Source organism: Anolis carolinensis, chromosome 5, assembly GCF_035594765.1.
Source record: "Anolis carolinensis isolate JA03-04 chromosome 5, rAnoCar3.1.pri, whole genome shotgun sequence".
Taxonomy (NCBI): Eukaryota; Metazoa; Chordata; class Lepidosauria; order Squamata; family Dactyloidae; genus Anolis; species Anolis carolinensis.
In genome coordinates, this window is record NC_085845.1 from 37115789 (window position 1) to 37126180 (window position 10392).

Below are 10392 nucleotides of genomic sequence, written 5' to 3' on the forward strand. Positions count from 1 at the left end.
AAATATCAAAAAATCTTATGCCATAAGAGATCTGCCATCTAAAAGGAATAAAATCCATCTGAATGCAATCCCCCTGAAACAATTTATGGAGGTGAAGAATATGGAACAAGATCAGTTATTTCCATCACATCGTCTAAGCTACAAAACAAATAAGGCTATTAAAATGCATATACAATGTGTTTTCTTCTTATTAAGATGCAATTTCATGCATTGAAGTGGTGGCATAAAAAGACCTCATTTGTTTTCAACAATTTTCTTTCCCTTACAGCCAGGCTGAACTTTAACCTTAAGAACCAATTTAAAATGAACATTTCTGTATTTTGGGACTACAACATGATGTTGCACATACTAGTGAATAATAAAACAAAATTCAGTAAGTCTCAAATAGATAGTCTATAAAACCAATCCTAAGAATAAGAATTTCAAATTTCCCCCCCCCAAAAGAACAGCCAGTGCTGCTTCAGATTCAGTAGATATGGCATGAGTTGAAATGTTTTCTCAGAGCTGTTAAGAGAAAGAATTTCTAATAAAGCTTGACTCACTTTTGAGATGAGGTCCAACTGTCAAGAGTGAATAGGTGTTTAAATTCTCACTCTCCCAGGTTCAAAGAACTCAATTCAAGCCTATATATAGCGTGTATGAGTCATTGGTACATCAAATCACAAATCCCATGGATGTTCCTTTGAAGGCGCAGTCTCTGTTTCTAGATAAGTATGTGTGTGGGTTGGCTTTCAACATACTTGCAATATCTAGTGTTACCTCTGTTTTGTCACATTTGCATTGTTGTATCATCATAGCAAGAAATGGATGTAAATATTCATACTTGTAAACAAAAATAAAGAAAAAATCAAAAGGTGTTTTCCCTGGTGGCCATTTCAGGAAACCTAATATTTGTGCAAAAACCTAATATTTTGGAAATACCTAAGCCTTACTCATTGTGCAAAATGTCTAACGTTAATGCTGTTATTCAAACATTTCAGTATAACCATGTTGCTGCTTCTTATTCAGAAATATAATGAGCTATAAGCAACAATGTTAGTCTTATGATGTGTTACATCCGAGTTCCATGCAGGAGTGAATAATCTTTCTGCTGCCATTTTATTTTCCAGCCAATGGGTGTCCTACCCATTTCATATTAGTTTTTCATTGCTGCTGCTAACAGTATGGAAGGAATCACCTCTATCTGAATTTCTCAGGAGTGCGAGTAGACAAAACATACCAATCTCTCTGAATAAGTAATCAGGATTTTTGGAATGTCAGGAGGACATATACAATGTATGTATGCATGGCTCCCAAGTGAGTATCATTTGTTGCCTTTATGGATAAAGTGTTTCTGTTCCCCTGAAGGTAATAGTGTGCACTACCCATGGAATTTTTTTCTAGGTGGGAATAAAGAACAAATTGAAGCTTTTTTTAAAAAGGTCTAACTGATCTATGAAAGACTTGTCTAAGGAGAGGAGGCTGAAGAACAGATGTAGTGAACTAGTAAGAAGTCCACCACACCCCTAAAGAAAAATGAGCAGGTCTGAAATCAGTAGGGCAAGATTTTCATATTTGCAACTTAAATATGAAAATCCTCTGACCTTGTATAGTATACATGTATAGAATGGTCAGAATGTCTGAACCATGCTATCTCAGACTCACAGTACTAAGGTTGCCAGGTGAGAAACAGGACATTGATTATAGCGAAGAGGATCTCATATGACAAGCAAAATCTACAGAAATGATATCTTCTACACAACTATTAAAAGTCCACCAGTCCTGTCTTGTTTTCAACTGGCAACCTTAGTAAACTACCAGTTGTAATACTACCAATTTTAAAATGCCACATTTCCCACTGAGAAGACATACCTGCCATATCTTCTACCGCTGACAAATAATATTTGTATTGGATACAAAGTACATAAAATACCAGTAGACAGATGAAATTATACAATAGCCTAGAGCACCTGACAAATAAGCTATGTGAGTGTAGGTGTTTGTTTTATGCTGTGCACAGAGCCGGTCCACCCACCAGGCAAGGGAGGCATTTGCCTGTGGCGCCATCGTCTGGGGGCGCCATTGAGGTCCTGGGAGGATGGCACCAGTCCCCACTTCCTCTTCCTCCTTTCCAGGCCTTCCTGGGGGGGGGCGGGGCCGTGCAGGGGCGGGGCCACGCAGCCTGGCCTGCCCTTTTGCCATGCGGCCCCGCCCCCGTGGCCCCGCCCCTACTCGAGGCCAGGGCTGCAAATGAGGCCTGTTTGAAGGGAAGGCCGCAAGCACCGCCGGCCCTTTCCCCTTGCCTTCTGCCTCGAGGGAAGAGGGCAGCCCTGGGCTCAATGGCTGCCGGGCCAAGAGAACCGGGGCCCTGGACTCATCGGATCCATTTACTGCTGAAACGTGAGTAGGGGGGGGGGTTAAACAGTAACCAAGGGCCTCCAGGAAAACTGGAGCTTCCTGGGGCTCCCGCTCCACCTCTGCCTCACTTTCCCTCCTCCCCCTGCCATCCAGCCCCCCTCCCACTGCCTGGTGCCCCTCAGGTGCATCTACATGCAGGCTCCGAGGCAGTTTGGCACCACTTTCCCTGCCCCCTACCTCAGGGGTGCATCTATATGCATCCTGCTCCGCCCCCTCCCTTCCCTTCCCAGCTGAGCCCTCTGCAAGGCTATTCAATGCTCATCAAGGTGGCCAATGGCAACATTAGGAATTGTGGGGGTTATTGGAAATAATAATCAACCAGTATTTAAAAAAACTCTAAATAAATAAAGTAAATAAAGAACAACACTCAGAAGACAGGAATTCTAGACACAAAACAATCAGGGACAGCTAACACCCCCCAAAAAAGGATTCCCCCAGGCAGGAAGCAGCCAGGCTTTGGAGCTGCAAGACTACTTAATGCTAATCAAGCTGGCCAATTGCAACGTTCACACTTGCCTCAAGCAGAAAAGAGTTCTTTCTCCTTCCCTGGACATCATTCCACAGATATATAAACTCCACTTGCCTAGTTTCCAACAGACCTCACAACCTCTGAGGATGCCTGCTATAGATATGGGTGAAACATCAGGAGAGAATGCTCCAGCCCTCCGTTTCTATTTCATGTCATGGGATTTTTAGGTGAATATTTGTTATATGCATGAAGGAAAGCCGGCAAAGGAGCTGGAAAAAGCCTTCTGCAGGACTGCCAGCTCCTCTTCCCCTCCCTCCCCCCATCTCTCTCTCTCTCTCTCTCTCTCTCTCTCTCTCTCTCTCTTGATCTCTCTCTCTCGATCTCTCTCTCTCTCGTTGACAGTGGGGCCTCCTTCTCTGGAGGCTTGAAAGCAGGAATGGGCCAACTTCAGCCCTCCAGGTGTTTTGGACTTCAACTCTCACAATTTGTAACAGCCGGTAGGGAAGGAGGGAAGGTCCAAGTTTGCCCATGCCTGCTTTAAAGCAAAAGTCGGATGGCCACCTGTTGACTGTGTGGTTCCTAGGGTTCAGCTTTCTCCCATACTAGGATCTTATGACTCCTTAGGAAACCTATCGGGTTTCCTAGCAGTTTGAATACATGCAAATGTGAGTAGATCAATAGATACTGCTCTGGCAGGAAGGTAATGGTGATCCATGCAGTCATGTCGGCCACATCACCTTGGAGGTGTCTATGGACAATGCTGGCTCTTCATCTTAGAAATGGAGATAAGCACCAACCCACAGAGTTGGACACAACTAGATTTAATATCAGGGGGAAACCTTTACCTTTTACTTATATTTATTTATTCTGTATGTCACCTTTTCCCCTCTAAAAATGCTCCAAAGCAGAGAATATCCATTAAAATAGCAACAATTTAGAAAATGTGTTAAAAACTAGAAGTTGTGCTAATTAGCATTATTGTTAGGATACTATATTTTATTTTTGATATTACTATTAATGTATACTGTATACCAATAAGCATTAAAATAGAATTAAACCTACAAAGGAATCATTAAAACAAATTTAAAATACATGAAACATTACCCAACACAGATTAATGGTACAAGACACACAAGTGCAAACAAGAGATTTATTTTTATTTCATTAATACACATATCTAGATCTACCAACTCTATTATTTTGTTCTGGATACAACACATTGAGTGATTCTTCTTCAACAAGAAGCCTATTATCTTTGCTATTTATCTCCATGGCTCTCTTCTCCCACTCTCTCTGCACTGGGTTATCTGACTCCACACTGCAATATAATCCAGTTCAAAGCAGATAATGTGGATTATCTGCCTTGATATGGCTGTGTGCCATATAACCCCAAATATCAAGGCAGAATAACCCACAATATCTGCTTTCAACTGAGTTATCTGTGTCCACACTGCCATATAATCCAGTTCAAAGCAGATAATGAGCATTATCTGCCTTGATATTCTGGGTTATATGGCTGTTTGAAAGGACCATCAGGGCTGTTCCACACAGCCATATAACCCAGAATATCAAGGCAGAAAATCTCACAATATCTGCTTTGAACTGGGTTATCTAGGGTTCTCTCTCTGGCCCCTTCCACACATAACTGAATAAAATCCCACATTTTCTACTTTGAGCTGGATTATCTGGAGCTGGATATTCTGGGATACAGGGCTCTGTAAGGGTTCTCCCTCTGGCTCCTTCCACACATAGCTAAATAAAATCTCACATTTTCTGCTTTGAGCTGGATTATCTGGAACTGGATAATCCAGTTCAAAGCAGATATTCTGGGATGCAGGGCCCTGTAAGGGCCCTCCCTCTGGCCCCTTCTACACATAGCTAAATAAAATCTCACATTTTCTGCTTTGAGCTGGAATATCTGGCAGTGTGGACTCTGATAATCCAGTTCAAAGCAGATATTCTGGGATGCAGGGCTCTGTAAGGGTCCTCCCTCTGGCCCCTTCTACACATAGCTGAATAAAATCTCACATTTTCTGCTTTGAGCTGGAATATCTGGCAGTGTAGACTCAGATAATCCAGTTCAAAGCAGTTATTATGGGATGCAGGGCTCTGTAAGGGTCCTCCCTCTGGCCCCTTCCACACATAGCTGAATAAAATCTCACATTTTCTGCTTTGAGCTGGAATATCTGGCTGTGTAGACTCAGATAATCTAGTTCAAAGCAGATATTCTGGGATACAGGGCTCTGTAAGGGTTCTCTCTCTGGCCCCTTCTACACATAGCTGAATAAAATCCCACATTTTCTGTTTTGAGCTGGATTATCTGGAACTGGATAATCCAGTTCAAAGCAGTTATTATGGGATGCAGGGCTCTGTAAGGGTCCTCCCTCTGGCCCCTTCCACACATAGCTGAATAAAATCCCACATTTTCTGCTTTGAGCTGGATTATCTGGCAGTGTGGACTCAGATAATCCAGTTCAAAGCAGATATTCTGGGTTATATGGCTGTGTGCAAGGCTCCTCTCTCTTTGCCTCCTTGTCATGTTGCTCAACTGACCCATGATTTGCATTTTTGCCTGCTGTAGCATGCAGAAGGAATGCCCAGCTTGCCAAAGTTTATATGCCACTTAGGGCCCTTCCAGACGGGACCTATATCCCAGGATCCAATCACAAATTTTCTGTTTATCCCAGATTATGTGGCAGCGCGGACTCATATAATCCAGTTTAACATCAAAAGCCTGTCCTGGGATCCTATTTTCACACCCTGCTCCTTTGGATCTTAATAATAATAATAATAATAATAATAATAATAATAATAATAATAATAATAATAATAATTTGTGTGTTGTCATGACCAGAATCAACGCTTTTATCTTTCAGTGATTGGTGTATGTGTGTGGGTGGGGGGGGGGGGGCAAAATTTCTGTTCACCTATACTTGAAAATTACCTTGGACCTCCTCTGGCTGTGCACGTACCATACCTCTCACACAAAGGGGATACCAGTGCTTTTGTCTTATGTGAAATGAGCTGATAATTTAATCTATAAGTATTAAATTAAACTGCTGGGACTGTGGTCTGTTCAGTGTGAATCCCAAATATTAGGTGAACTGCATGGAGACTGAACTTGGTTCTGTTATATATTTTAGACCTCAGCGTAATGATCAGGTGAGGTGCAGCTCACCTAAAAGAAATTTTCAAAATGAAAGAATCCATATCTCTTTACAAATCCCTTCTATTATTGCATTTTTCTGTCTTTTCTTCAATTGAGTGGGTAATAGAGCAAAACTAAGAAGCTGGGCCAATCATTTAAGCATAACATCATGATCTTCTCTAGCAATTGTTTCTGAAGTTCAAAAGGGCATAAAATGCAGATAAAAATGACCAAGTGTAAAACTGAAAAAAGTGTGACAGCCTTAAAATTTAATAGTCTGCAAAGAGTAAATACGATGCAGCTTCAACCAGAATCTACAGGATAACATGGATTTCTTTGATTACTCTGAGGGATAATCTAGTTTTTCTTTTCATTCATAAAATTGGCCACCTGCAAAAGAAGTGTGTTGATTAGAAGAAAAAGGCAATTGTTGTTTTACTACATTGTTATTGTGCTTTCTGTGAACCAACTGATTATCCTCTGATATTTGTTTTAAGTTGTAGATACTTGAAATATTATGTCATCCATGACAAAGACTAATGTTGCCAATGAAAAACAGCCAAGTGTGAGACATGTTCTGGAAATGTGATGGCCAGGAATAAACTGGGACAAAGTCAGCCAAATGCATGACATGAATGTGAGAAAAATTATATGCATCTTCTGGAGGCATGATATAACTTGGAGAAAACTGACAAAGTTAAGGAAATAAAAATAATATGCATTAGCTCATTGTTGCTAGAACTTTTATGTTTTTAAAACCTTGAATTCTTCCATATAAAATGTGAAGAAAAATATGCAAATGTTGGTGGGTAGTCTTTCTGCCATAAGTCTTATATTTCAAGTTCTTTCCATCAAATTTCTAAAGAAATTTGCAGATTTTTAACATTTGTTTTTCAAAAATACCACTAAATTGTTCACTCATACCCAGGGCCATAGCCAGAAAAATTTTTTAAGGGGGGTTTGAAAATTTCGGGGGGGGGGGGTTTAACCCCTAGCACACACCCCTCCCCGCTACAAACCTGTCAATATCTGCTTGAGATAGTGCCTGGAGGGGCTCTTAATGTTTTGTATCTCATAGACTTAGCATGTGGATTTGGCTAACCAGTGAAAATTCATGAGTAAACCAGGTTTTTTTTATAACCTGAAAAATTTCGGGGGGGGGGGGGTTGAACCCCTAAAACCGCCCCCTCGCTACAGGCCTGCTCATACCTATTCATGTATCTTCTCAACACCACTTTGGCCAATATTGTTTTTGCTTTAAAAAAATAGAAAAACAAATGTCAATTTCAATTCATAGGATCCAGAATTTTATTTTATCGGCAGTAACATTCTGAGTGGGGTTCCAATTCAGAAAACTTTCAACAGTGGAAAAGGATGGGGTGAGTTTGTTAATTTTCCCCTGCCCTGCAGCCTGAGAGCCACATTGCACACTATTTCAGATAAGGTTTAGATCTTCTGTAGAGAGGGCCACCATAGCTGATTTGGATGGAGGGAGGAGGGGGATGCAAGAAAGGGAGACATCAATGACTGCATCTGAGGAACTATAATTTTGAAAGATTTTAGACAGAACACAAGAGCCTGTGAAATGGTCAAAATGGACAAATTAACTCAGGCTATATAACTAATAACCACCAAAAAAAAATCAAGAAGAGTGAGATTTCAAGACTTGTTGGCTACAAATATTACAACTATCCTACATATACACTTGGTAATACTCATTAACCTCTCACTTAAGAATCTCTGGATAATAGAGGAGTTGGTACCCCCTAATTAGATTTGGATCGTTGTGGGGGGAAAGAATTATAATGATACATAGTACATTTTTTCTGCACAATATTAATTTACTAACAGATTAAACAAAACTTTTAGATTAATTAGACAATAATTAAAATTTTATTAGAAGTTAAAGCATTAAAAGAAATAATCTAAATAAGAATGATCAAGATGAACTTTTATTATTTATTTATTTATTTATTTATTTCCTGCTTTTCTCCCAGAGTGGGACTCAAATGAAGAAGAGCTGGAGGAGAAGACAAGAAGAACATGGAATAATATAAGAAGATACTACCATTAGGTTTTAAATTAGATGACAATATTATTCCTCTTTTTGTTACAGATGATATATGGAATTTGCAATATTTTAATACTTTAAGTAATGTGTGTGTAAGGGTAATAGCAATGAAAAATTAGATGTAACAACTATAATTTTGTACAATATCTTTCCCTCCATCTCCTCAACCCCCCTCCCTGTCCCCAGGGACAGACTAGATAATTGTAAAGAGCTAACCTACTAACAATAACTTAATTACCCCACCCTCCCTTTTTTTTCCTTTTTACCCAACTGTTTCATTTTCTCCTCTTCTGTACAAAAAACTGGAAATATTCAATAAAATGTTCTTTTAAAAAAATCTTCTGAGAAAGAAACATAATTTGTGCTTTTGACTTTTATCCAAAAAAAATCTTAAATGATCAAGAAGAGAATTCCTCAAGTATTTCAGCTACTATCTACTGAACCCAGCCCCAGGATGACAACACAGCAAGCCTATTGAATCCATGGGGGATGCATTCTTGGCCAGATTACAGTTACCTGAAACTAAAGATATGACTGAACTATTAACATAACTTACTTCTACATGCTATTGAATTTCATTGAAAGACATAGAGAGCTTTTCTGGAAAATGTTCTGGGTCTTCCAAGTCAACTCTATGGCAACTTCCAGGGGAGGCATACCATAGAATATTTACTAGGGTCTCATATATTATTTGCTAGAGAAGTAAACCTATAGAGAGTAAATCTTTATTCCTATTCATGCTTTTTAAATAAACTATTACAGGGGCCCCCAAGTGAGGTTATGAGAAGTTTTGCACATTTCTGATATTATTATTTTTTTTTATTTCCAGCTTAATATATATATATATATATTTAAATAAAATATTCCCAATTTGCAAAGACATAATACTGTTGAGCAGAAACCTGATATGTTGTACACAAAATAAGGTTTTTCTCAAAATCCTTAAATCACCAAAAATATGTCACACTCTTACAAAGTTGTATGCTAAAATATTGGGTCCTATAACGGACATGTCTTTTACATCTGTATTGTTTATGCAAATGAATGGATTATGCCATGACTCATATCCAGGTGCTATAACTGTAGGAACCTGAAAGTCCCTTGATCATATGCAGAAATGAAGAGGGAATGATAGGTATGGGGGGAAAGAAGAGCAAAGTGTGAAGTCTAAAGTGGTATTCCATGTACAATTAGCTCTCCAAACTTGCGTTTGGTTGTGTATCCCAGTTGTTAGGTCATAAAGAGAAGCAGAAGAGAAAATGCTGCCAAAAGTAGATGGAATCGAGATCTTATTTTTCTTCCTACCAACCTTGCAAAAGGTAAAATGGGCAGAAACCCGTTATAGCCAAATTATAAATTCCATGGTTGTGCCCCTTGCAGATGTAAAATAAAACGCCTATGAATCAATGGCAGAAGTGCTCACTGGACTGGCTGTTGAAAATATTATAGTAGGAATTGCATTGTATTGTATTGACAGATAGCAGAATTAGATGATCTAATAGGTTTTTTCCATCTTCAAGTTGTACTGCTCTATGAACCATATGATATCCCTGCTTAATGTTAAGGGGATAGAACAAATGAAAAGCATTTATAGAACTGCATTGTGCACGAAAGACGCTTAACAACCTTTGAAGTGGAGCAGCTTTTTTGAATGCAAAACCCATAAGTCACAATCATCTGTGGAAGTTTGCTTCCTTAGCATGTGGACTCTGTTTGTTTAAATTAATATTTCAGCCAGAATGTATGACATTGTATCTGGAGTGTTTGCAGCTGAAGGAAGGTGGAAAAAAACAATCCTGTTGGCTCCTGCAACATGAGAACAAAAAACGATGTTTGTTCACCTCTTTGAGAAATCATACTGAATTGCAAGCTGGAATGAACGAGACCACCTGACATTTTTACACAGTACACTTGTGCAAGTTAGTTTTTAATTTCATTATATCATTTGTTCAATAGTATCCTAATATTATATTTTGTCATACACCATGAATCCCAAATTTGGGAGAAAGGCGGGACATAAATAAAATTAGTATATACCCAGAAATAGGTCCCATGGAGTTAAATGGGACTTACTCCAGATAAATTGGTGCAAGATTGCAACATAATTTTATGTTTGGATCCTGAGACTTTAAGGCACTAAAACCATACTATTGATGAGGTAAGATAATCAACTGATATCCTGCCTCATAAATAGAATGTAATGGTGACTTACAGTCTCAGGATCCAAACGTAACCATTAAATCTCAGTGCGATACCACACATAAACTATGCATTTATTATAGCCTAGTACTATATCCTAGAAAGGGC

General features: G+C 39.1%; 1 long non-coding RNA gene across 1 annotated transcript; it reads left to right on the forward strand.

The window, feature by feature from the left end:
• Positions 1-2182: 2182 nt before the first annotated feature.
• On the forward strand, positions 2183-8758 carry LOC103279039 (uncharacterized). The gene is made up of 3 exons (XR_506507.3): positions 2183-2379; positions 6512-6651; positions 8012-8758. It is a non-coding gene; the product is annotated as an uncharacterized LOC103279039 (long non-coding RNA).
• Positions 8759-10392: the final 1634 nt, after the last annotated feature.